Source organism: Peromyscus eremicus, chromosome 3 (assembly GCF_949786415.1).
Source record: "Peromyscus eremicus chromosome 3, PerEre_H2_v1, whole genome shotgun sequence".
Classification (NCBI taxonomy): Eukaryota; Metazoa; Chordata; class Mammalia; order Rodentia; family Cricetidae; genus Peromyscus; species Peromyscus eremicus.
The window spans coordinates 101934262-101955731 of NC_081418.1; positions in this window are offsets into that span (position 1 = coordinate 101934262).

Genomic DNA, 21470 nt, shown 5'->3' on the forward strand with positions numbered 1-21470 from the left:
ATGCCTCATCATTTTCAGTCATGGCTGGATTACGTGCACATTGATGGGCTCCCTCCGTGCCTAGAGTTCCTGTGCACTAAATGTTCACATATTATAGAAATGCTTCTGTACTATTGTCCCATTCTGAGGTTTTTAGGGGCATTGTGATACATGGTTTTGGTTTTTGTCATCTTGCCAGGTATCCTTTTACTAAAGCTTCATATGTTTTATTTCAAATGGAATGTGTTCTCATTTAGTTTCTGTTGCTGTGATTAAACAACCTATCCAAAACAGCATAGGGAAGAAAGGGTTCCTTTGGCTTACACTTTCAGGTTACAGCATCATTAAGGGGCAGTGAAGTCAGGAACCCATTGCAGCTATTGAGGGAGGGGAGGCTGGAGATGGGGCTGGAGCGAGGGCTCAGGAGTTAGGAGCACTTGCTGCTCTTGCAGGGCAGTTGAGTTCAGTTCCAGCCCCTAAGCAGCTCACAACCACCTGAAGCTCCAGCTCCAGGGGTCTGATATCCTCTTCTGGCCTCCATGGCACCTGCACCCATGTGCATATAATGCATACACACAATTTAAAAATAAAAGTAAGTAAATCTTAATTTATACTAGAAATTTTGATGAAGATGTTTGAAGGAATCTTTCCTATAAAATACATGTTGGAGCTGGAGAGATGGCTCAGCGACTAAGAACCCCGGCTGTTCTTACAGAGAACCTTATAAACACATGGAACTTCACCATTGCTGGAACTCCAATCCCAGGGGATCCGACGTCCTCTTCCAGTTTCTCTGGGCACTGCATGCATGTGGTACACAGACATAAACGCAGGCAAACCATGCATAAAGTAAGTTTTTTTTTAATTTAAAATACATGTTTATATGCCCTGTTTTGCCCTCTGTGAGCACTGCACACACACAGCACACTGACGTACATGCAGGCAAAACACCCATACACTTAAAATAAGTTGCTGTGGGATGGTCTGTTTGTCAAGTGTGTTGCTGATTGGTCAATAAATAAATCACTGATTGGCCAGTGGCCAGGCAGGAAGTATAGGCGGGACAAGGAGGAGAATAAAGCTGGGAAGTGGAAGGCTGAGTCAGAGAGACACTGCCAGCTGCCACGATGACAAACAGCATGTGAAGATGCCGGTAAGCCACGAGCCATGTGGCAAGGTATAGATTTATAGAAATGGATTAATTTAAGCTGTAAAAACAGTTAGTAAGAAGCCTGCCACGGCCATACAGTTTGTAACCAACATAAGTCTCTGTGTTTACTTGGTCGGGTCTGAGCGGCTGTGGGACTGGCAGGTGAGAGAGATTTGTCCTGACTGTGGGCCAGGCAGGAAAACTCTAGCTACAATAAGTTAATTAAAAAACAATTCAAGGTACATGTTTATGTTTTCATTCAGACTTCTTAAACAGGAAAAGCATGTTGCTGCAATTTTTCCAATGGAAAAGGAAATTATCAGAAAGTTAAGGTTTGTAAGGCTAATGTCTCACAGTTCATGCTATGTCCGTGTACTTACAGACCCATAAGTTCCTCAGAGAAGATGGATGTGTTTACAGTTTACGAACAAGTGTACTTTTAAAGTTTCAGAACTAGGGCCGATACTTGGTGAAAACCTTAAAATGTGGATTTTCATTCCATTTTAATTAGCATCAATTTATACTTAGATGCGGGGTACAGTTGTAACATAGTTCAAGACATCCCTGTATCCTGGTCTGACTAAGTCAGGGTAATTCCCACCTTCTCAAACACTGCCATTTCTCTGTGTTTGGAACCTTCAGTCCTTTGGATCCCTTTCAAACATACAAGCAGTTTTTGTGGACTACAGCTATGCTGTAGTGTTACAGGGCGTGAGCATCATGACCCTACACCAACGCGCCATCTGTTCCGTGTCTAACATCTGTCCTGTCCCACGTTCTCTTTCTGGCCTTGACTGACCGCCATTCTTCTCACTTCTTTTGTGTAACAACTTTGTCACTTCCACACTGACTGAGAACAGACATTATCTGTCTGAAAATGAGTTTATCTTCCCACAGTAATAGCATCAGCGATAGGACATTGTCTTCTCCAGCCACTGGTCCAGTGCACATGGGTTTGCTCCCATGAAAGGCACAGCACAGATGTCAATCAAAGGCGCTCATCTGTGTCCAGTCTTCAGTGGGCCATGGTTGATTACTAGGATACAGCCCCATCTCTTACTCTGTGACATCTATCTATCTATCTGTCTATCTATCTATCTTTCTCTATCTATCTATCTATCTATCTATATCTATCTATCTATCTATCTTTATCTATCTATGGCATGCATCTATTTTAGTATATTTGTTTAATAAAAAGTAAATACATATAGATAACATCTTGATTGTATATATTATACACTGATAATATCTTAAGAGTAACTCCGGGTCTGTATAATATAACCAATGTTTGAAAGCAATTCTAATATTGCCTCTACTCACATCGCTCTTGAGAAAACAGGCTCTCTGCAATTTTCCATATTTTAAACACACGGAATTTACAGACAAAGCAGAATAAACCTCATACAATACTAAGCTTTAATGTCTTGTGAATCAAAGGTGCTGGCTGCTGTCATTTTCAGCGTGAAGTGGCTAACCGTGCTTTAAGGGAAAGGGGTGCATGGGTGCTGTGAACTTACCATACTGACCATGATTTGTGGATTTATTTTAGAAGTGCTTTAAAACCTCTGCAAAGCTCTTCCTCCGAGTTAAAGTTATGGAGACAACAATGGAAAAAAATTAGCCCTTTTTTCCAGAGTAAAGTTCAGACACACTCTGATGCCATCGTAGGCTCCAATTTGCCTTTCTCGATATGGTACTAGAAAAACATCCCACTAGTCATTCCATACAGACAACTGGATCAGCAATCCTGTCCCTCAAGTAAACATGGCTCATTTGTGCAAATATCCTGGATCATTAAAAGAAAGGCATATGATGACTTCTGAGCCAATTCATCACTTAGAAAAAAAAGACAATTTTTTTTCATTTTTATTTTATGTGTCTGTGTCATTTGCTTGATGGATTGCTGAACTGGCCCTTGCATAGCCACCACATCCTGTGCTAAGACTGCATTTTACCCGTGGAGCAATCCCGCTCTTCTGTCTTCGCTGCTCTGAACACAGGGAAGCAGATTGTGGGGACAGAGCATGAGTTTCTGAAATGTCACATTTGAATAACCCACATCTGGGAATTTCGTGTACTGGCATTGTGTGTGTATGTGTGGTGGTGGGGGTTTGAGGGAGCACTATGCAGGCAGATTACAAAGCATGCCCAATATGGAAAAAGAAGCAGTAAGAAAAATCTGCACATTCATCACTGAGAGCCAGCAGTGAAGGCCAGACCTCAGGAGCAATGCAGCACTGCCCTTTATGTGGTTGGGTTTGGACTGCAGTTACATATGGCCTCCGCCCTGTCTATGCTGGTCTGCTTGGAAAAATAGGGACACTAGGGAGACATGGCTGCACCATGTTGAAGGCAAAACAGGCACCAGCCAGATGTAGATGCTTTGTGTAGACATGCAGTGCAGTAGCTGCTGTCCAGGACTGCCATGAACAAACACCCAGGAGGTGTGTTCACTTTAAGGGCTGGTATTGCAGTCCGAAAGACCAGCTTCCAGGCTGCTCCAGGGTTAGTAAGGAAAATGCTGCAGAGCAGCAAGGGCTTCAGGAACTTTTTTTTTTATCTGAGGCTCTTAGGAAAGGAACAGACATGTTCTGATGGTAACTTTCTTTATTGTCGCGTTTGCCCTTCCTTCATCTGTCTATTTTCTCACGTTGGCTCCCCTTCCTCTTCCTTCTTACAGCTGTATATGCTCAACAGAAACCTTCAGGCAATATAAAAGTTACATTGGGGGGTCCCATTACATTTCTTGAGTAAATGATAAGAAACCATGACTACATAAACGTTTTGAACTAACTCCCTGCAGTTAGAGGGTAGCTGGTGAGGAAGCACTGAGTCTTCAGGCAAGGAAACCATAAATCTTTCAATTGAGACTTAATCCAGCATTCATGAGAAACCATTTGTCTTTTAGCTTAAGTCTGTATTCTTCAGGATACTATGGCAACATCATGCTTAAATCTTAAAATGTGCTTTTTGCCCTGTGTGTAACTTTTCATTATCTAAGAACACCTGCAGTCCTCATTAGGGTCTACAGAGTCAAGTTATTTTCTGTAGCCTTGGTTAGTCAGAATATATTTTCACAAATTGAGGTCAGGAATGGGTGCAAGGACTTAATCATTTGTCAGATAACAATAATTGGGCTGTCTTTGTATTTGCAACCTAGCCAGGCATCTCAACTGTGTGCCTTTGTGATAGCAAGGCACCTGGTCTTAATCTGAAGTTACTTCAAAGAATTAAATCAGCTAATGATATACTATTGTCTTGGAGCTGGGTGGATATAACTATTTCCTTATATCAACCTGAGCTGTGAAATAAAACAGTTCTCAGGGACTTATAATTCCTGACTTGTGTAGAATTTCTTTGTATTCATATTTATTCAACAAACTCTATGTAAGCTAACATTATAGATATCAACTGGATAATAAGGAGTCATCTTCAGGCATAAATGCCCAATAAGTGGAATATATATTCACGAGGAAAACACATTACCAGTAGAGGCTGTAGAAAAAAATCCCACAGCTCTTTAGGGAAAAATTGTAGTAACACATGAGAAAATTACAGACAGAAGCAAACAGTATCAAGTGTCTGTGGCTTCGTAATCCTTGCTTGAACAAGGTTCCTCCATCAGAGAGTTATTCATCAGGTGTGTTGACACCTGAATATAAATTGTCATCTGCTGTATTATGCCATGGCCCCTAACGGACTGGCAGCTAGGTCTGAAAACAGCTAAGAATTGTCCATTGAGTGCTGTGCATTTACAGGTTTGTGAAGTTCAGCTTAAGGTCTCACCTGCAGTTGTAATATTTATAATAACCACTATTAAAAATTCTCTCCATAAAAGTCAGTAGAAAGAAAAGATGTTTTTTTTTTTTTTTAAATAGAGAAACAAGAAGCCATAGAGGAGTTCACCGCAGTCTCCAGCCACCAACACTGGACCCTGACAGTGCTGTGGCACAACCTCATCACCCAGTGAGACTGGAAGAGGCTGGACTTTGGTGCTAAGCCCCTCTGACCTCCTTGCCAGCTTGTTCATTGACTCAGTGACAAAAAGGAGTGATCAGTTCCTCTCCATCTCTTCACAAAGATTCATGAAAGGATGTATTTGGGGAAAAAACCTGAAAACCAAGTAGAAACAGCAGGACAGGGTTGGGTTCAGTTGTCCAAAAAATTTCCTCAAACAAAATGATATTTGGATGTTGCTATTATCAGAAAAATTGTAAGGAATATTTATTCAATGAATAGAACACAGAGCAGAATAATGGACGTAAGTATCATCTCCTTTAGGACCATGTTCACTGTGTATTAATCAGTGTCCTGGAACCTTGTCATCACAGTGACTTAGGGGACAGTCCCCACCAGACAGAGCAAGACTAAGGGCTGACATCACCAATGTGTAATTTGTGAAATTAAACAGAGAATTCAAAGGCTCTTAAGAAAATTCTAGGAGATAAAGGTCAGTGAGGAGCTCTTGGTGAGATGAAGTTTGAACACACAACCCATTTCTTTCCAAAGGCTTTTAGAACTTTTAAGTATTCACACTATCAAAGTCAGTATATCAACAATCATTCCATTTGATGTACATAACAAACAGAAGCAAAATTATTTGTTTAAAATATGAAATTACACCATCACTTCCTCAAGAAGTTACATACAAATTAGCAATTCTTGAAAACTTTTAGAAATTATACCATACGACATGTGGATGATAAAGTAAATTTGGTAACTTAGTTTAGAAAAATAATTCAAACATAAAATTAACTGGCATCCTATAAATAATTAGGTTATTTTAGGAGTTTAAGGAAATGAATATCCTAAGAAAAACACCCTCGTTGCCATGCAGCATACAGTCCCTGTGCCAAGAGGCTGTCAGAGCTCATTGTCTCCTCTGCAGATGCTGAAAACCTCCCTGAGCCCCACTGCTCCTCCTCCCACAGCCTGCCTGGGACCTGACCACCTTCTGATTCTGCACTTGGGTGCAGAGCACTTACCCAGGTGGACTTGGCAGGGGAGGACTCTGTCTGAGGAGATCTGCACAGGCTTAGGTAGAGGGAGTCTTTAATGCATCTCTACTGTTTGTAATTTTAGTGTCTGTCGAAGGTGACAAGTTCCCACTGAGGAGCACAGAAATGTGGCATCCCAGCGGAGCATTTTACCTGTTGAGCTGACTCTACTCTGTCTTAGATAGTAACCATCTGGGAAGGGTTGAGCACAAACTTTTCTCTGAGCTCCCTTGCCACACCTGCTGGCTGGATCAGGTCACATCATGTAGTCAGCCTAAACTTGCTTATTTGCCCCTCAGACCAGATGAGTCCAAACTAGCCCTCTGCTCCATAATTCCTCTGCTTAACACTGAGATTCCCATGTCTTCCTTGAGCTTCCTTGTTTCTGAGAATGCCTACAGTGAGTGACAGGCTGCTTGTCCATGGTTCCTTAAAACACAGAGCACCCTGTTGTGGAATATTAGTTTAAGATGGGTAACATATGTTTATGCTGTGGAACATTTGTTTGATGATGCAAAGATGTGTTGCATTCTTTTATGCTGCATTTGTTTAACTCTGTAAAGCTGTGTTACTTTACCTGCCTAAAACACCTGATGGTCTAATAAAGAGCTGAACGGCCAGTAGTTAGGCAGGAGAGAGAAATAGGTGGGGCTGCAAGGCAGAGAGAATAAATAAGAGAAGAAGAGCGGTAAGAGGGAGGATTAAGAAAAGGAGGAGAGGAGGACGCCAGGGGTCAGCCACCCAGCCACACAGCCAGCCATGGAGTAAGAAGGAAAGAAAGGTATATAGACTAGAGAAAGGTAAAAGCCCAGAGGCAAAGGGTACACAGGATAATTTAAGAAAATCTGGCAAGAATTAAGCCAAGATAAGACCAGACATTCATAAGTAAGAATAAGTCTCTGTGTATTTATTTGGAAGCTGGGTAGCAGGCCCCAAAAGAGTAAAAAACAACAAACAACAACAACAACAACAACAACAACAACAAAAACAACGACAGCACCCCGTTTCCAGGAAATCTTGGTTCTATGACTTCCAGGTTTCCAGCCTCATGTTTTCAGCTCTCAGTAAACATTAAAATGAATTTTTAAAAAGTACAGAAGTAAAGCAAGACTTGTGGAGTTTGGGACTGAGGTAATCCCAGGCAGCTTGAACAGAACAGTGGCTGTGGCTGAGACCAACCCTGAGCTGGATTCTTCTCCCCAGGGAGCTTGACTGGCCAGCTTCCTCCTCAGTGATGAAGAAGGAAGTCTTAACATGTGTTGTAACAGAAACAAAATGCAATCATACTTAGGTCCCCTACAGACTTTACATGCGGTAATATAAAGCTCCAGACAAAAATGGAGCCCAGAACCTGCAGTCAGAAGAGAGTCTCCTCATCCAGGCTTACCCACTCCTGTTCTGGGTCTCAGAGTTAAGAAGACAGCACTTTATAATATCTGCTCAACATGTCAGAGGTCTACACAGGAGCAAAGGATGGAAGATTTGCTATTTCTAGAGAGGTCTGGCTACCCCAGGAACTAAACAGATAAAAATAAGCAAGTACTGTAACATCTACTGTCTACGATCCCACACAAGGCACCTGGTGGGAGTGGAACCCTCAGAGGAAAGGCACAGCACACATAAACAGATGCTCGACTCATGTGGGGGGAGGGGGAGTCCAAGTGGTTCCATTTTAACGACATACCACAGGCAGAGTTCAGCTGGGGAGGAGGAAGCCCACAGCATGTAAAGCACTGGAAAACTTGCATCCCATGCTCATCCTCTGTCCTGAGTGTACTGGGCTTCTGTCCTAGTCTCTTGCACAGGCCTTTGCCATCCAGTTGTCATCTTGTTCCCTGAAAGACTTCTAGAGTTGGTGTGGCAGAGGGGTTGGCCTGGCAGAGGAGGTGACCTTTGTCTCCCCTGCTTTATGAAGCCACTGTTCTCTGGAGGAAGACTCCTCATGGAGAGAGAAAGAGATACAGACACACATTCCAGATCCACCATGAGTTTGCTGTGTGAGTCCACCTTGCTGAATTTTCATTTCTCTGAATTTTAAAAAACTTTTTTTTTAATTTTATGAGTGTTTTGCCTGCATGTATGTAAGTGTACTGCATACTCATTTGGTGTCCAGTGAGGTCAAAAGCAAGTAGTGGATCCTCTGGAACTGGAGACATGGATGTTTGCGAGCCCCCAAAGGGGTGCTAAGAACCAAACCTGGGTTCCCCAAAAGAGTAGCCAGTGCTCTTAACTGCTGAGATTTATCTCCAGCCCCTGACATCCCAAGCATTTTTATGCTAATTATTCACTGTGCATAGTATTTTGTGTTTCCATATAAATTCTGAATGTTTTTCCTATTTCTGTGAGATATATCTTTAGAATTTTCATAGAGATTGCATTGAACCCATGGATTGCATTTGATAGTATAGCTATTTTCACAATATTAATCCTGCCAGTCCAGGAGCATGCAGGAATCCCTTTTCTTTTTCTTGCATTTTCTTTATTCAGTATGTAAAACTTTTCATTGTGTTAAGTCTTTCACTACCTTGGTTAGATTTACTACAAGGTAAGTTATTTGTTTACTTGTTCATTTACTTGAGGTTCTTGTGAATGGGATTGTTTCTTTCTCAACATGTTTATTATTGCTACACAGAAAACCTACACACACACGCGCACACACACACACACACACACACACATACACACACACACACACACACACACACACACACACACACACACGTGTATCCTGCTACTTTGTAGAGATTTTTGTCACCAAAAAGGTTCTTTGGGGTCTCCTATGTACATAGAGGATCATGTCATCTGCAAATAGCTTGACTTTTCCATTTGTATCCCCATTATTTCATTCTCAAATCTTGCTATAGCTAAGACTTGAAGGGTTGTAGTAAATAAAAGCGGAGAAAGAGGCACCCTTTTCTCACTCTTGAACTTAGTGGAAATGCTTTGGTTTCCCCAATTTAGTATAACATTGGCTATAGGTCTGACAACTACAGCAGTTATTATATAAAGGTATGTTCATCTCTTCAGGTCTCTTTAGGGCTTCTATCAGGAAGAGTTTTTAGACCTTCACAAAGGCCTTTTCTGCGTCTATTGAGACGATCCTGTCATTTCTCCCTTTGAGACCTATGTGCTGTACACAGATTCCTGGGCTCCACCGCTGTCCAGTAACTATGATACCCTGGGGAGTAGCTCTCAGACACTGATGTCTCCTAGAAACTAGGATGTAGCCACTAGTCTGAAGTTCTTGTTAATGGCCAGAGGTCCAGAATAGGGCAGGATGAATGTGAGGTCTGGCTCTGTTATGTACTGATGAGACTGAGAACACTGTCAGCCTCAGAGAACCTTTGTTGCTGGCTTGTCAAACTGGGAGGGAAGCACTTACTTCCCAGAGTGTTGGGGAATTAAGGAAGTAGACTGTGTTCTGTACACAGTGAGTGCTTCCTAAGGAAGCCAAGGGAAGATAGGATTTGTGTATTCTCTCCAGAGGACACCCTGAAGGAAGCGATGTGCTTGGTGGGCACCTCAAACAGATGCCTGTGAGTGAGTGAGTGTTGTCAAAGACAAAGATGTAAGGAAGCAAATACCAGCTATTGTGAAGACAGAGCTAAGCGGTGGCTTTTGACAGCAGGTAAACTACATTTCCCATCATTCTCTACAGGCTGAAGTAGCCATAATGGTTCTTGTCCTTGAGAATTCTGTGGAAGTCAACATTTGGTTTAACTTCCTTTCCCTCCCTGCTCTTGTAGAGCTGGGTTGAGTAAGAATGTGGAATAGAACCAGAGGATTCTGGTGCACGGTGGCTTGGTGTACACCGTGACAGCTCACACTGCCCACTTCAGGGATTATTATTACAGGGCAAATAAATAAATAAATAAATAAATGAATAAATAAATAAATAAATAAATAAATAAATAAATAAATAAATAAATAAATAAATAAATAAATAAATAAGCAAGCAAGCAAATCAATCAATCAATCAATCAATCTCGGTTTTAGCATCAACAACCCCGCCCCGCCCCCCCCCCCAAGTGAAAGGTTACCAGGCATTGGATTTCCGTATTGCCCTTTTTTCTGTCCTTTGTGCTCAGGTACTGGAAAAATCTAAGCCCAGAGGACCAGCAGCCTATCTCACTAATTCCCTCCTTAGCTCTCTGAAGTGGGGATAGAGGCACCACACCAGCTCTCTCCCGAGCCCTATCCAGGCTGCTGTAACTCCTCAGAAGGTTCCCATGCAGAGAGTGAGTCTCTTTTACAGGTACCAGTGCCCAAGACCAAGATCCCTGGGCTTCTGTGGTTCTTCTGAGCACTATATCTAGATTCCACAAACGCTGTTCAGGATGACATGGCTACAGAAAGGAACACGACAGAGCTTGCCATTGTTGCTACAGCCCAGCAGCCACATACTGGGCATGGGTATGATGGCTAATGTTGTTAATTTCATAAGACTCCCAAATCCACTAGTCTTGGATCAGAACTCAAAACCTGAGTTCTAGGCAGGTCTGGGACAAAGTTTCTTGACATATAGGTTTCACCAGGCTGCTAAGGAATTGCCCTGATAGGCTTGCGCACCTCCCACAATGCCCTGCGGCTCGGCTCGCGCGGCTTGGTGACGTAAAGGGCCCTCGCTGCTCCATGGCGCAGGAAACCTGAGGGAGAGACGGAAAAGCAATAACGTCTCTGCGTCGCGCCCGGGAAGCCGGTGTCGCAGCATGACGTGGACAGAGGATCCTGTTCTGCTCCGCCGGGTGACGTCGCATTAAGGCTCCCGGCCGAGAGGCGGGAGGTTTCCTGGCTTGCGCCCTGGAGGCGGTTTGTACTCCATCATCTCCTGCGGAGTTCTGGCGCCTTCAAGTCCCGCAGAGGCCTGCAGAAGCGACGGCGTGGGAGAGTGTGGGGTCAGCACCCACCAAGCTTTCCTTGGAACCTTGTACAGACTTTCTTCTTGCGTCGGAAGTGACGAGTGTGTTAAAAACCTATTTTTGGGGGGATGAATAAAGGAATAAGAAGTGTCTTGCACGTTCCCTTTCTCTCATAAGCCTACACGCACTGTTGGATTGGGAAACACTTATCTAGAACACTTGCTGGGTTGACAGCCCTGTGCTAGGACTCCTTCTTTTTGAATCCAACTCCCAGTTGCTCCTTACGCCTGGGTCGTAGCCATGTTAGAGGCACAGGAAGAGGAGAAATTAAGGAGATAGATTTGAGATGGGAAGAGAGTAGTGGGTGGAGCAGGACGCTGCAGACGATCGAGGCCCAAGGGAGTACCCAGCTGACCTGTGGGGTTCGAAGTGCCATGGGGGACAGACTTAGTAAAGGATTCCCCTCCTGCTTCCAGGTCCTGGCACTTGGGATTTTCTCACCTGTGGGAAATGCTTCCTGCTCGGTCCTGGAATGCGCTAGAATCTAGAGTGTAGGAATCCCCCTCTCAGAATATGCTGAGGCCAGCCCTGTGCGAACCTGATAATGGAGCCGTTGTAAAAAGGGCTCACAAACTTCTTCAGCATCTGCAGCCCCTTCTGCACTTCATCTTGTTTCCCATGTCAACAAGGCTATCTATGGCACGAACTGTACACGCCCAGTAACAAGCTAGGGAAGGCCCCCATCTTAGCACCTCCTACAGCGGGTGCCAATCAAATCATGAGGGTGACCAGCCAAAGGTGGCAGACCGTTTGGAAGTGCACATAACACACACCAGATGCTCTCTGGAATTCACCCTGGTACCTGACGAGTGAGTGATGGAGTACCCCACAACAGGAACATAAAAGCTGTCAACTTACAACCTGAGAGGTTTTTAACCATCAACACCTTTTCTGTGAATACCAAGTTCTTCTTTTATTGGAGGAAAACTGTCCACACAGAACATGGCTTAGTAAAAACCATGGCTTCTCACTGCAGGCCAGGACAGTGGTTTTAGCTTAAATTCCAGAGTTGGAAAGTGGTTGTCAGGAGAGAGAGGAGAGGAATCCCCCAGGTGAGGTACCCATGTCCCCTTCAGGCCCTCCCTGGCTGTGGCTTTGGTGCCTTGGGTCTATGGGACTCAGCAGATCTTGCCCATATCTCAGGAACAGGAATGGACCCAGAGGACAGTAAGAGTGACAGATCCCTTCCACATCCCTGTGCCTGGTCAGCTGCAGCAGTTCACAGGTGTCCCTGTTGTGATAAACACCATGACCAGAAACATCTTGGGGAGAAAAAGTGTGTTTTTTTTTTTTTTCAGCTTAAACTTCCGCATCACAGCCCATTGTTTGAGGGAAGCTAGGCCAGAACCCAAGGCAGTGATCTAAGCAGAGACTATGGAGGAACACTGCTTACTGCTTGCTTCTGATGGCTTGCTGTGGGTCTCGACCCTTTCACAGGGGTCCCATATCAGCTATACTGCATATCAAATATTTACATTATGATCCATAACAGAAGAAAATTACTGCTATGAAATAGCAACGAAAATAACTTTATGGTTGGGGGAACAGCACAACACAGGAACTGTTAAAGGTCAAAGCCTCAGGAAGGTTGAGAACCACTGTCTTAGTACCACCTGCTCAAGTGTGGCACCAGCCACATCACTAATTAATCAAGAAAATGTCCCACAGACTTGTCCACAAGCCAATGTGATGGAGGCTTGAGGGTCTCTCTTCCCAGATGACTAGCTTGTGTCGTGTTGATGAAAACTAACCAGCAGAACAGTGCAGCACGCCTCGGTACACTGGGAGGGGACCTTGCAGGATGCTCTGAAGAGACGCAAAGGAAAGCTGCTGGTTACCATCAATTGTCAACTTGATACAGTCTAGACAGAGTAATCAAGGGAGTAGTCTCGGTAAGAAAGAGCTGCGAAGTCAGCAGTAGAAAGCTGTAGAAAGCCTTCCTCTGTGGTTTCTGCTTCGCTTCCTGCTTAGCTCCTGCCATGGCTTCCCTCACTAATGGGCTATAGCCTGTAAGTTGACACAAACTGTCTCCTCTCCAAGTTGCTTTTGAGCATGGCACTTTATCACAGCCACAGCAAAGCAGACCAGTACAGGGGGTGACTTGGATGATGCTGGTGGGTCTTCGTTTGCTTCTCACAGACGATAATGCAGTCAGAAAAGATGTCTGAAGAATTAACACTCACCTTTACCATTGTAAGAAGTATTTCCATAAAACCTCCTTGGGATAAAAACCACCATAAATACAAAAATGCATGCTAGAAAAACCTCTCAGTGTTCCATGTCAAAACTGAAAGCCAGGTGGAGCTCTGTGTGTAATGGTGGGATACACATTTGTGTTTGGTTTTGTTCCCTTCTTTCTGGGTCAAGTATTAGAATATCTTGACAAAATATCCTTTGTGGAAGGGAATGATCAAAAGAAACACTGGAAAATATAGTGTGAGGAAATAATGACTGTGGAATAAAAAGACATTAAATGCTCTTACCATGGTGTGGTGTTGCATGCCTGTGATCCTCACACCTGGTGATGCTGAGACAGGAGGATTTCTGGAGGTGAGGCCAGTCTGGGCTACAGAATGGGATATTGTTCCAAAACAAGCCTGAGCCCCATGCCTTCGGAGAGGCGAGAGAAGATTTCAGCACACACAGGAAAGAAGAGAAGGTTCTTTTCAAAGGGGGAAGACAGTCGGGTCACAGGTCATAGGTGCTAGATGCCATTTCTCTGTCTACTGTCTTAGTTGCAGAAATTGTAACACTGCCACAAGAAAGGGAGAGAGAAGCTGCGAGTAACTCTCCCCAGTTCTGGTCAGCCTGTCAATAAATCCATTTCCCTTTCCTATGTGTGGCCTAATTTATGCAGAAAAACTAAAGCTATGACTGTGCTCACCTAGTAACAAATAGCATTTTTAAAATTGGAACCATTGGTTTCTCTTTAAAAAAAAAAAAAGATACATGTATGAGTATTTTGCCTGCATTTATGGCTATGTACCACATACACCCCTGGTACCAGCGGAGGCCAGAAGAGGGCATAGGATCACCTGGAACGGAGTTACAGACTATTCTTTGCTGCCACGTGGGTGCTGGGAATTGAATCTGGGCAGTCTGCAAGGGCAGCCATCACCTTAAGCTCTGAGCCATCAATCCAGCTCACCGTTGGTCCTTCAAGGTTGTGCTACTCTTTTTCGTCTCTGTGGAGTTTTAAGAGTTTCTTCCATTTTGAGTCCTCTCATTTTGTCCCTTAGTGATCAGTGAAGACACAGAGTGTGATAGCTGTTCTCTAAAATCTATTGGGATGTAAATTGCAGTCTAGTCAAATGTTTGTCTTAGAGAAAGTCCTGCAACTCCCTGAAAAAATATGCATTATCCCAAGTGTGCATAAAAGTCCCATCAGTGAGCTCCCACTGGCGCCTCATGGTGTTTAAGCACTCATGCTTGGTCCTTTCTTTATCTTTTGTCTGGTTGCCCTACATATTGTGGAGGACGTGTTCCCAGGATCTCACTATGGCTTTCCTTGGGCTCCCTGAACCTTGTGACTTCAGTTGAACAACATCACACAGAGCATAGTGTAGAAGACAGCAAGAGTTTATTACAGAATACCATGAGGCATTCTCATGGCAACAGTGAGCAAAGGCCAGAGTCCATCGTGGAGGAAATCTACTATCCGGAGATGAGAGCCAAGGAGCCCATTGTCAGGCTCTACATGTTAAGGTAGGCTTTATACTTTCCCAAAGTCTCTGGAACAGAATGTTGGTCTGAGGGCTCTTTTCTGTTCACGGTGCTGACATACCCACTTGTATTTACTCTTAAGGAAGGGAGTCATAGTATGTCTTTGTTACTTAGTGGATTATTTCCTCCTAGGTAGTTAGGAATCTATCAAGATGACAGTGAACAGCAGTTCAGAAACACACGTCTCCATACAGGGCCAGATGTGTCTGTAGCTGTGTCTAGTGAAGCCTCATCTTCTGGTAATGTTGAACCTCATCCTGAAACATGTTATTGCACAGCTTGGGTTCTAGAAGACTAGAGGTGTGAGGAAATGAAGAAAGGACAGGTACACACACGTACAGAAAGGCTGGGTCTGGGTGAACTGGGCACTCTAATGGAGAAGCCACAGCACCCCAGAAGCTCAATGTGTTTATGATATTCAGTTGAACAAAGAAGTGGTGTTATTGCAGACATAAACAATGATGCAGATTATTGCATACAGCAGAACAAGGAGGCAGATGTAGCTAATCACAGCACGAGACATCTGTAGGGGAACAGTCTTCAGGCTGTAAACATCTTGGGGTAGAAGACTATGGTGGACATTTTCTGCACACACAACATTTCTACTTGGATCAGAGGAAGGCTTACCATCCCACTTAACCTCATCCAGGGAGGGTTTTGCTCCTACCATGGGTCTGAGGCATTGGACCTTGGCACAGCCAAGCAGTATTAATCATTCACACTCACTGGCTTCCTACAGAACTATTTATTAGTCACATCTTTCTTGACCTCTAGGTAATGCTCCAGCTCATTTGGGCTAATGGCATCATCATGATGGGAAAGGATGAGAGCAAGCAGCAGGCATGGTGGCTGGAATAGGAAGCTGGGAAATCACACAAAGCAGAGACTGAACTGCAAGTGGTGGGGGATGTTAGTATAAACGGTCCTTAGAAGCCTTCTGCCTGTGACTGCCTCACCAACATCCTCTGGCTTTGCCTCTCTCTCTCCCTCTACCTTTTCATGTTATTATTTTTTTAAATTTACTTGTAGATGCCACTCACAGCTCAAATCCTGAAGCCGAGAGTGTGGAAACTGAGGCACAGGGAACAACACTACATGGAAAGCAGGTGCTCCATGTGAGGACTGAGCCAGGCAGAGGCTGCCTGTTAACACTGTAGGGAGAGATCCTCAGAGCCATGGGAAGTCACGGGAGAACCAGGAGTCTCTACCCCAGAGCAGACTCATCAAAAAGTGTGAAGTGGGTCGGGACTGATTACATCTGAGTTCAAAATGAGCCTAGTTAGAATTGTCTATTGGGTGCACACTTTCTGATCCATCCAGCAGCTGTAGCAAGGGAATTCAGACAAAGTTTGTGCTCAGCTCTCCCCATGTGGCTGTTAAGGACACAGGGAGTAAGATCAACAGTCAGGGAAGATGATGCACTGGGATGTCACAGTTCTGTGCTCCCCAGGGAGAACTTGTCACCTTCGACAGACACTAAAATTACAAACTGCAGAGATGCATTAAAGACTCCCCTCACCCAAGCCTGCACAGATCTCCTCAGACAGAGTCCTCCTCTGCCTCGTCCATCTGGGTAAGTGCTCTGCACCCAAGTGCAGCATCAGAAGGTGGTCAGGTCCCAGGCAGGCTGTGGGAGGAGGAGCAGTGAGGCTCAGGGAGGTTTTCAGCATCTGCAGAGGAGACGCTGAGCTCTGACAGCCCCTTGGAACAGGGACTGTGCTCTGCACGGGCAAGGAGTATGTTTTTTCTTAGGATATTCACTTCCTTAAGCTCCTAAAATCCATCAGTTTTCCATGGGGGATATCAATTGATTTTTTGTTTGCATTTATTTTTTCTAAAGTAAATGATTTTCTGCATTAGCACTCAAGTTACACAGTGTATTCTCTTGATTTACCCTTCCCTATACATGTCCTCATGTTATTAAGCAAAGCTTGAACACAAATCTTAACGTAATGCCCTCACCCTCTGTATCTGACTAGAACTATTATTGATGGACATTACTTCTGTGGTTTGAATAATGAAGAGATTTGAATCTTTACAAGGAAATGAGGTTGTAGGTTTAAAGCCCCCCAGAGGGGAGCCTCACACTGGGGTGCAGTTACTCCCCGTTCGTCTTTAGGTACCAGAACACAGAGGCTGTGCTTAGCCTGGGCTCTGCCCACTGGGATATCTCAGCTGAGGATGACATATCACATTAATGTGAACCTCATGGTGGTTTCTGCTCTCCAGGTCCTAAGAGCAGGAACCCATGACTCCTGGGGCTTGGGAGAAACATTTGAAAAGCACTGCTTTGAGAATACCTGGATTTTGGTTCTTTCTCTAAGCCTGATCTGTGTTCTTAGCTCCCAGAATTCCCCAAACTGTATCTTCTCATGGAGTTAGGAATAGATAAAGGGAAATCTGTGTCATTTTTGTTACAAAGGGACCATCAAAACTGCCCGTCCAGAAAACCTGTAACCCATGTCCCACCACTGGTCCACTAGGAAAGCAAAACTCCTGCAGGACAGTTGGGAGTCTCTGTAGTAACAGCAGATGCCCATGAAAAATCTCCTGTCAGGTTTCTGTGATGAGGCTCCTCTAGGACTTCCTGTACCTTCACAGTAAAAGTGTATTGTTTTCTCTTGCTGTTTCTGAAGACGTGTTTTGAAATACTGCAACAGTTTAGTTGAAAGGCTGAGCCCCGATGACAACAAAAAAGATTTCAGCCATTCCTTAGCCCAAGTATTCTTCATGCTTTCCCCCATCACATCCCTACAGTTCCTTTACTTCATGGCCTCTCCGGACACAGGACTGACATCTACATGATGGTTTTCCTTCCAGGAGGCACCAATGGCCTCTCCCCACTGTCTTTTGAGTTTGCCAAGTAGAACTGACAGAATACTGTAGGGCTGGAGAGATGGCTCAGCCGTTAAAGGCTAGGTTCACAACCAAAAAAATAAGAGAATACTGCCCATTGTAACTCAATTCTAAACACAACCTACTGTCATGAAGCAGAGCCAGTCCACCTTCCAAACCCTGTGTTCATTGTACATGAATGCGCAGCAGGGGATGAGAGCTATGACAACATGGTAAAAGTGAGCTGTGTGAAAATGACAAACACAGCACACAATTTCATAAACACATGTGCAGACAGGTATCTCTCCACCCTGACAGAAACCATGATCTTTACACGGCCTCTCAACACCAGGAGATGGGCAGGTGACTCCTTGGTGCACAGGAGGAAACAGACATCATCCCTCCCCTTTCTCCTCCCTGGGTGCAGTGCACACACAGGACCCTGAGCTCCCAGCATGCAGTGCCATCTGCAGAGGGGTTTCCTTCTTACATTCTACTCTCCACTTCCCTCCAGATCACAAGGTCAGGTCGTTGTCCTGAGCACCTGCCATTGGTTTGAGGACTATTTGATGATGCCTTGGCTCTCAGGTTGTCCATGATTGATTGGGTGTACTGCAGGATGACAGCATGTCTACAGTCATGGCTTCCCTGGTTCCATGCCAGACAGGGGGCTCTAACTCTGATGTCCTGAGCAGCTGAAGCCTTCACAGTCGGTTCTAACAAGGAATGCTCAGGTTTCTTCTGGACATTTCTTGCTCCAGGTATGTTTTGTTCTCTTTTGCCCTTTACGCCTTTCCTTTCTCTTCCCCAACGTGGCCTCTTCATATGGGACCTAATTTATGAATCCATGTCATTCCCTTATGTTCACAACATCAAGTCTGTCTAGAGCCACCCTGATGGACCAGGATGTAAAAGGGAATTTTAGTGCATGGTGCAATTGTATCCCAGGGACACAGATGGCAGTTGCAACCTGGACGGTTGTGTAAAAGGCTATCTCTTAAGTTGTTTTGTTGATGATAGAGTCTCTGTCTTGTCGTCTGATCTCCTATGCTGTGCTAGGTGAGTATAAGTGTACAAGGAAGAGCTGGAAAGACAGGGAAGGCAAGCCCTTTCAGCTAGCTTCTACAAAGGGTTGATAGTCACCAGAATGCTTTATATGCAGATGATGCATTAGCCCAGAGTCATCTGTATACCTTCACATAGGCATGTTAAGTGTGCTGCAAAGGCTGGAGCTGGTAGGTGGCTCAGGCTGCTGCTTGTGTCTCCCCTGACAAGCTGGGGCTCACAGTTACATAAAACCTTGTCACTGTCCTATGCCTTTTCTGCAGAAGTGATTGTGAAATTTCACCTCCTTACTCATAAGGTTCTCAAGTGACTTCAAAGCTACGATCTCCTGAAGCCATGATGCTATGAATACTGAAGACTCCTGGGCCCCCTAAATGCCTGACTTCCCTGAGTAATTTACATTTTGCTATAGTTACTGAAGTGACCCTAAAAATAGCACAGCCTGCACCCCACTCTACAGAGGATGACAACACCCTACCTGGGGAGTTTGACAGTGTGGTGTTTTTGTAAGGATCAATTCCTGTGCGTGTGTCTGTGCGTGTTGTCTCTATGTCTGTGTGTCTGTCTCTCTGCTTGTGTGTCTGTGCGTGTATGTCTCTCTGTGTGAATTAAGCTGAATATAAAAAGACCTGCATTTCACAAAAATTATTGGAGAAAAACACATTTAAGGACTAATTTGTTACTAACTGCTAGAGAATACATATATTTCATGGTTTTTAAGCTTTTAAAACTTAACCAGTGTGTACTTCATCTTCCATGACATTTGTACATGAAACATGCCTTCCATTATGAGTGTGCACAGGTCATAAGCTGACATTCAGGGTGAGTGCCAGTGAGCATCATTATCCCTATATCTTGAAGGCAAATGGAGCATTGATTATTGTTTGTTACCCTGGGGTCATCACCACACAGACTCAAACCTGCTGGCTGTGTGGTATAAGCTGTCATTTCACCTTATTGCTGGAACTGGACTTCCTCCCCATCCTCTTCTTTTTTCCCTTCTCCCCAACCCCTGACTTCTCTTTGCTGAGACTGAGGTCAGGGACAAGCCCTTGTATTATAAGGAATTTCACAATTCACAGGAGTAAAATTCAGTAGAGCTTAATTAAGACTCTTACTCTCTGGGACTGATGGCCATTGATCTTTCAAAAGACTAGCCTTTTATACTGATAGAATTTTTATTTTAGGAAATACAAATTATTAGATGTTTTCACCAACTATCCTTCTCTGCTCTGAATTCTTAAATCATATCCAGTGTTTATGAATTTTAATATTTCCCCCTGTGCTTTTTAAAAATATTTCTTTGATTTTTTTGAGGTTATAATTATATGATTTTCTCTTCCCTTTCCTCCCTCCAAACCCTTTCAAATAGCTCTCCTTTCTGTCTTTCATTCTCATGGCTTCTTTTTTCATTAATTACATACATATATATTCTTAAATGCATAAATGCAACCTGTTTGGTCTGTATAATGTTACTTGTATGTATGTTTTCAAGGCTTTGGTTTGGTTTTGGACAACCAATCAGTGTGCTCTTCCCTGGAGAAGACTATTTTTCCTGCTTTCAGCATTCCTTAGTTTTTCGTGGCTCTCTGTGTAGGGTTGAAGAGTGGGCTTTCCTGTTGTTTGCATGTCTGATTGTTGTTGTCCTTGTTAAGCTCATGGTTTGGCAGTCACATTGGTAAGATTTTATTGGTGTAGCTTCTTAACACTATCAGGAGGCACAATATCACAGCACTCCTCGATCCCCTGGCTCTTCAGTCTTCCCACCCCCTCCACTCCCTGATCCTGGCTCCTCGATGTTTCCACCCCTCCTCTGCAATGTTCTCTGAGCCTCGGTTACAGGAGTTCTTTGGTGGATGGATCCGCTGAGACTGGGACCTACAACTCTATATGTTGACCAGTCAAGGTTTTCTGCAAATGGTCTGTTGCAAAGAGAAGTTTTCTTGATGAGAGGTGAGGAGTACACTTATCTGTGAATTTAAGAACAAATATTTAGAACATTTTAAACATCTTTGCTTCTTGTTAATTATATTACAGTACCACATGGTCTGAATAACTATAAAATGATTTATTCTATACCCTTGATTTTCAGTTGATAATACTTTAGTATGAATCTGGGGATTTTTTTTTACAATATTATATACCTCATATGTATGATAGCTCCTTAAAGGAAATGATGAATTCTACATGAAGTACTCACTGAGTTCTTTCACTTACTTTTGGCTGGCTTCTCTAAAGTCGGGAGAAATCCCCTGCTCCCTGAAAGAGATGGAAACTTAAGACTCCTGTGGATCCAATCATTCAAGACTTCTCATTTAACTATGACCTTAGAATGAAATGGCCTTGAATCTATTGTAATTGTAGCTTTATTTACCACACTGATTATATATCCCAGAAGAGAAGAAGTAAGAGTATGTTCACACTGATCGGATCTTGGGGTCTTTTCTTGGAGGCTACTCATCATGGCAGGAGATCACAGTCATAGGTTGGGTGCAGAGTCACTTAGAATTCAGAGAAAGACCTAGATTTCAAACTCTCTGGAAAGGGAACTCTGCTCCATCATTCTACTGTTTTAGTTATTTTTGTCTTTTCTGTTTCAGGCTGGGAAAGAGCTGATCAGTTATTAACAGAGCTGCATTAACTCTCCCAGGCCACATCTACAAGGCACTGTATGAGAAATCCAGCAGCTGACATGTCTATAGAGATCAGTCTGTACCGGAAATACTTCCATGTTTGGTGTGTATACATCTTCTTTCACACCTAGGGTCTTCTTGACCCAGGCACATGAATGTTCACTTGTTC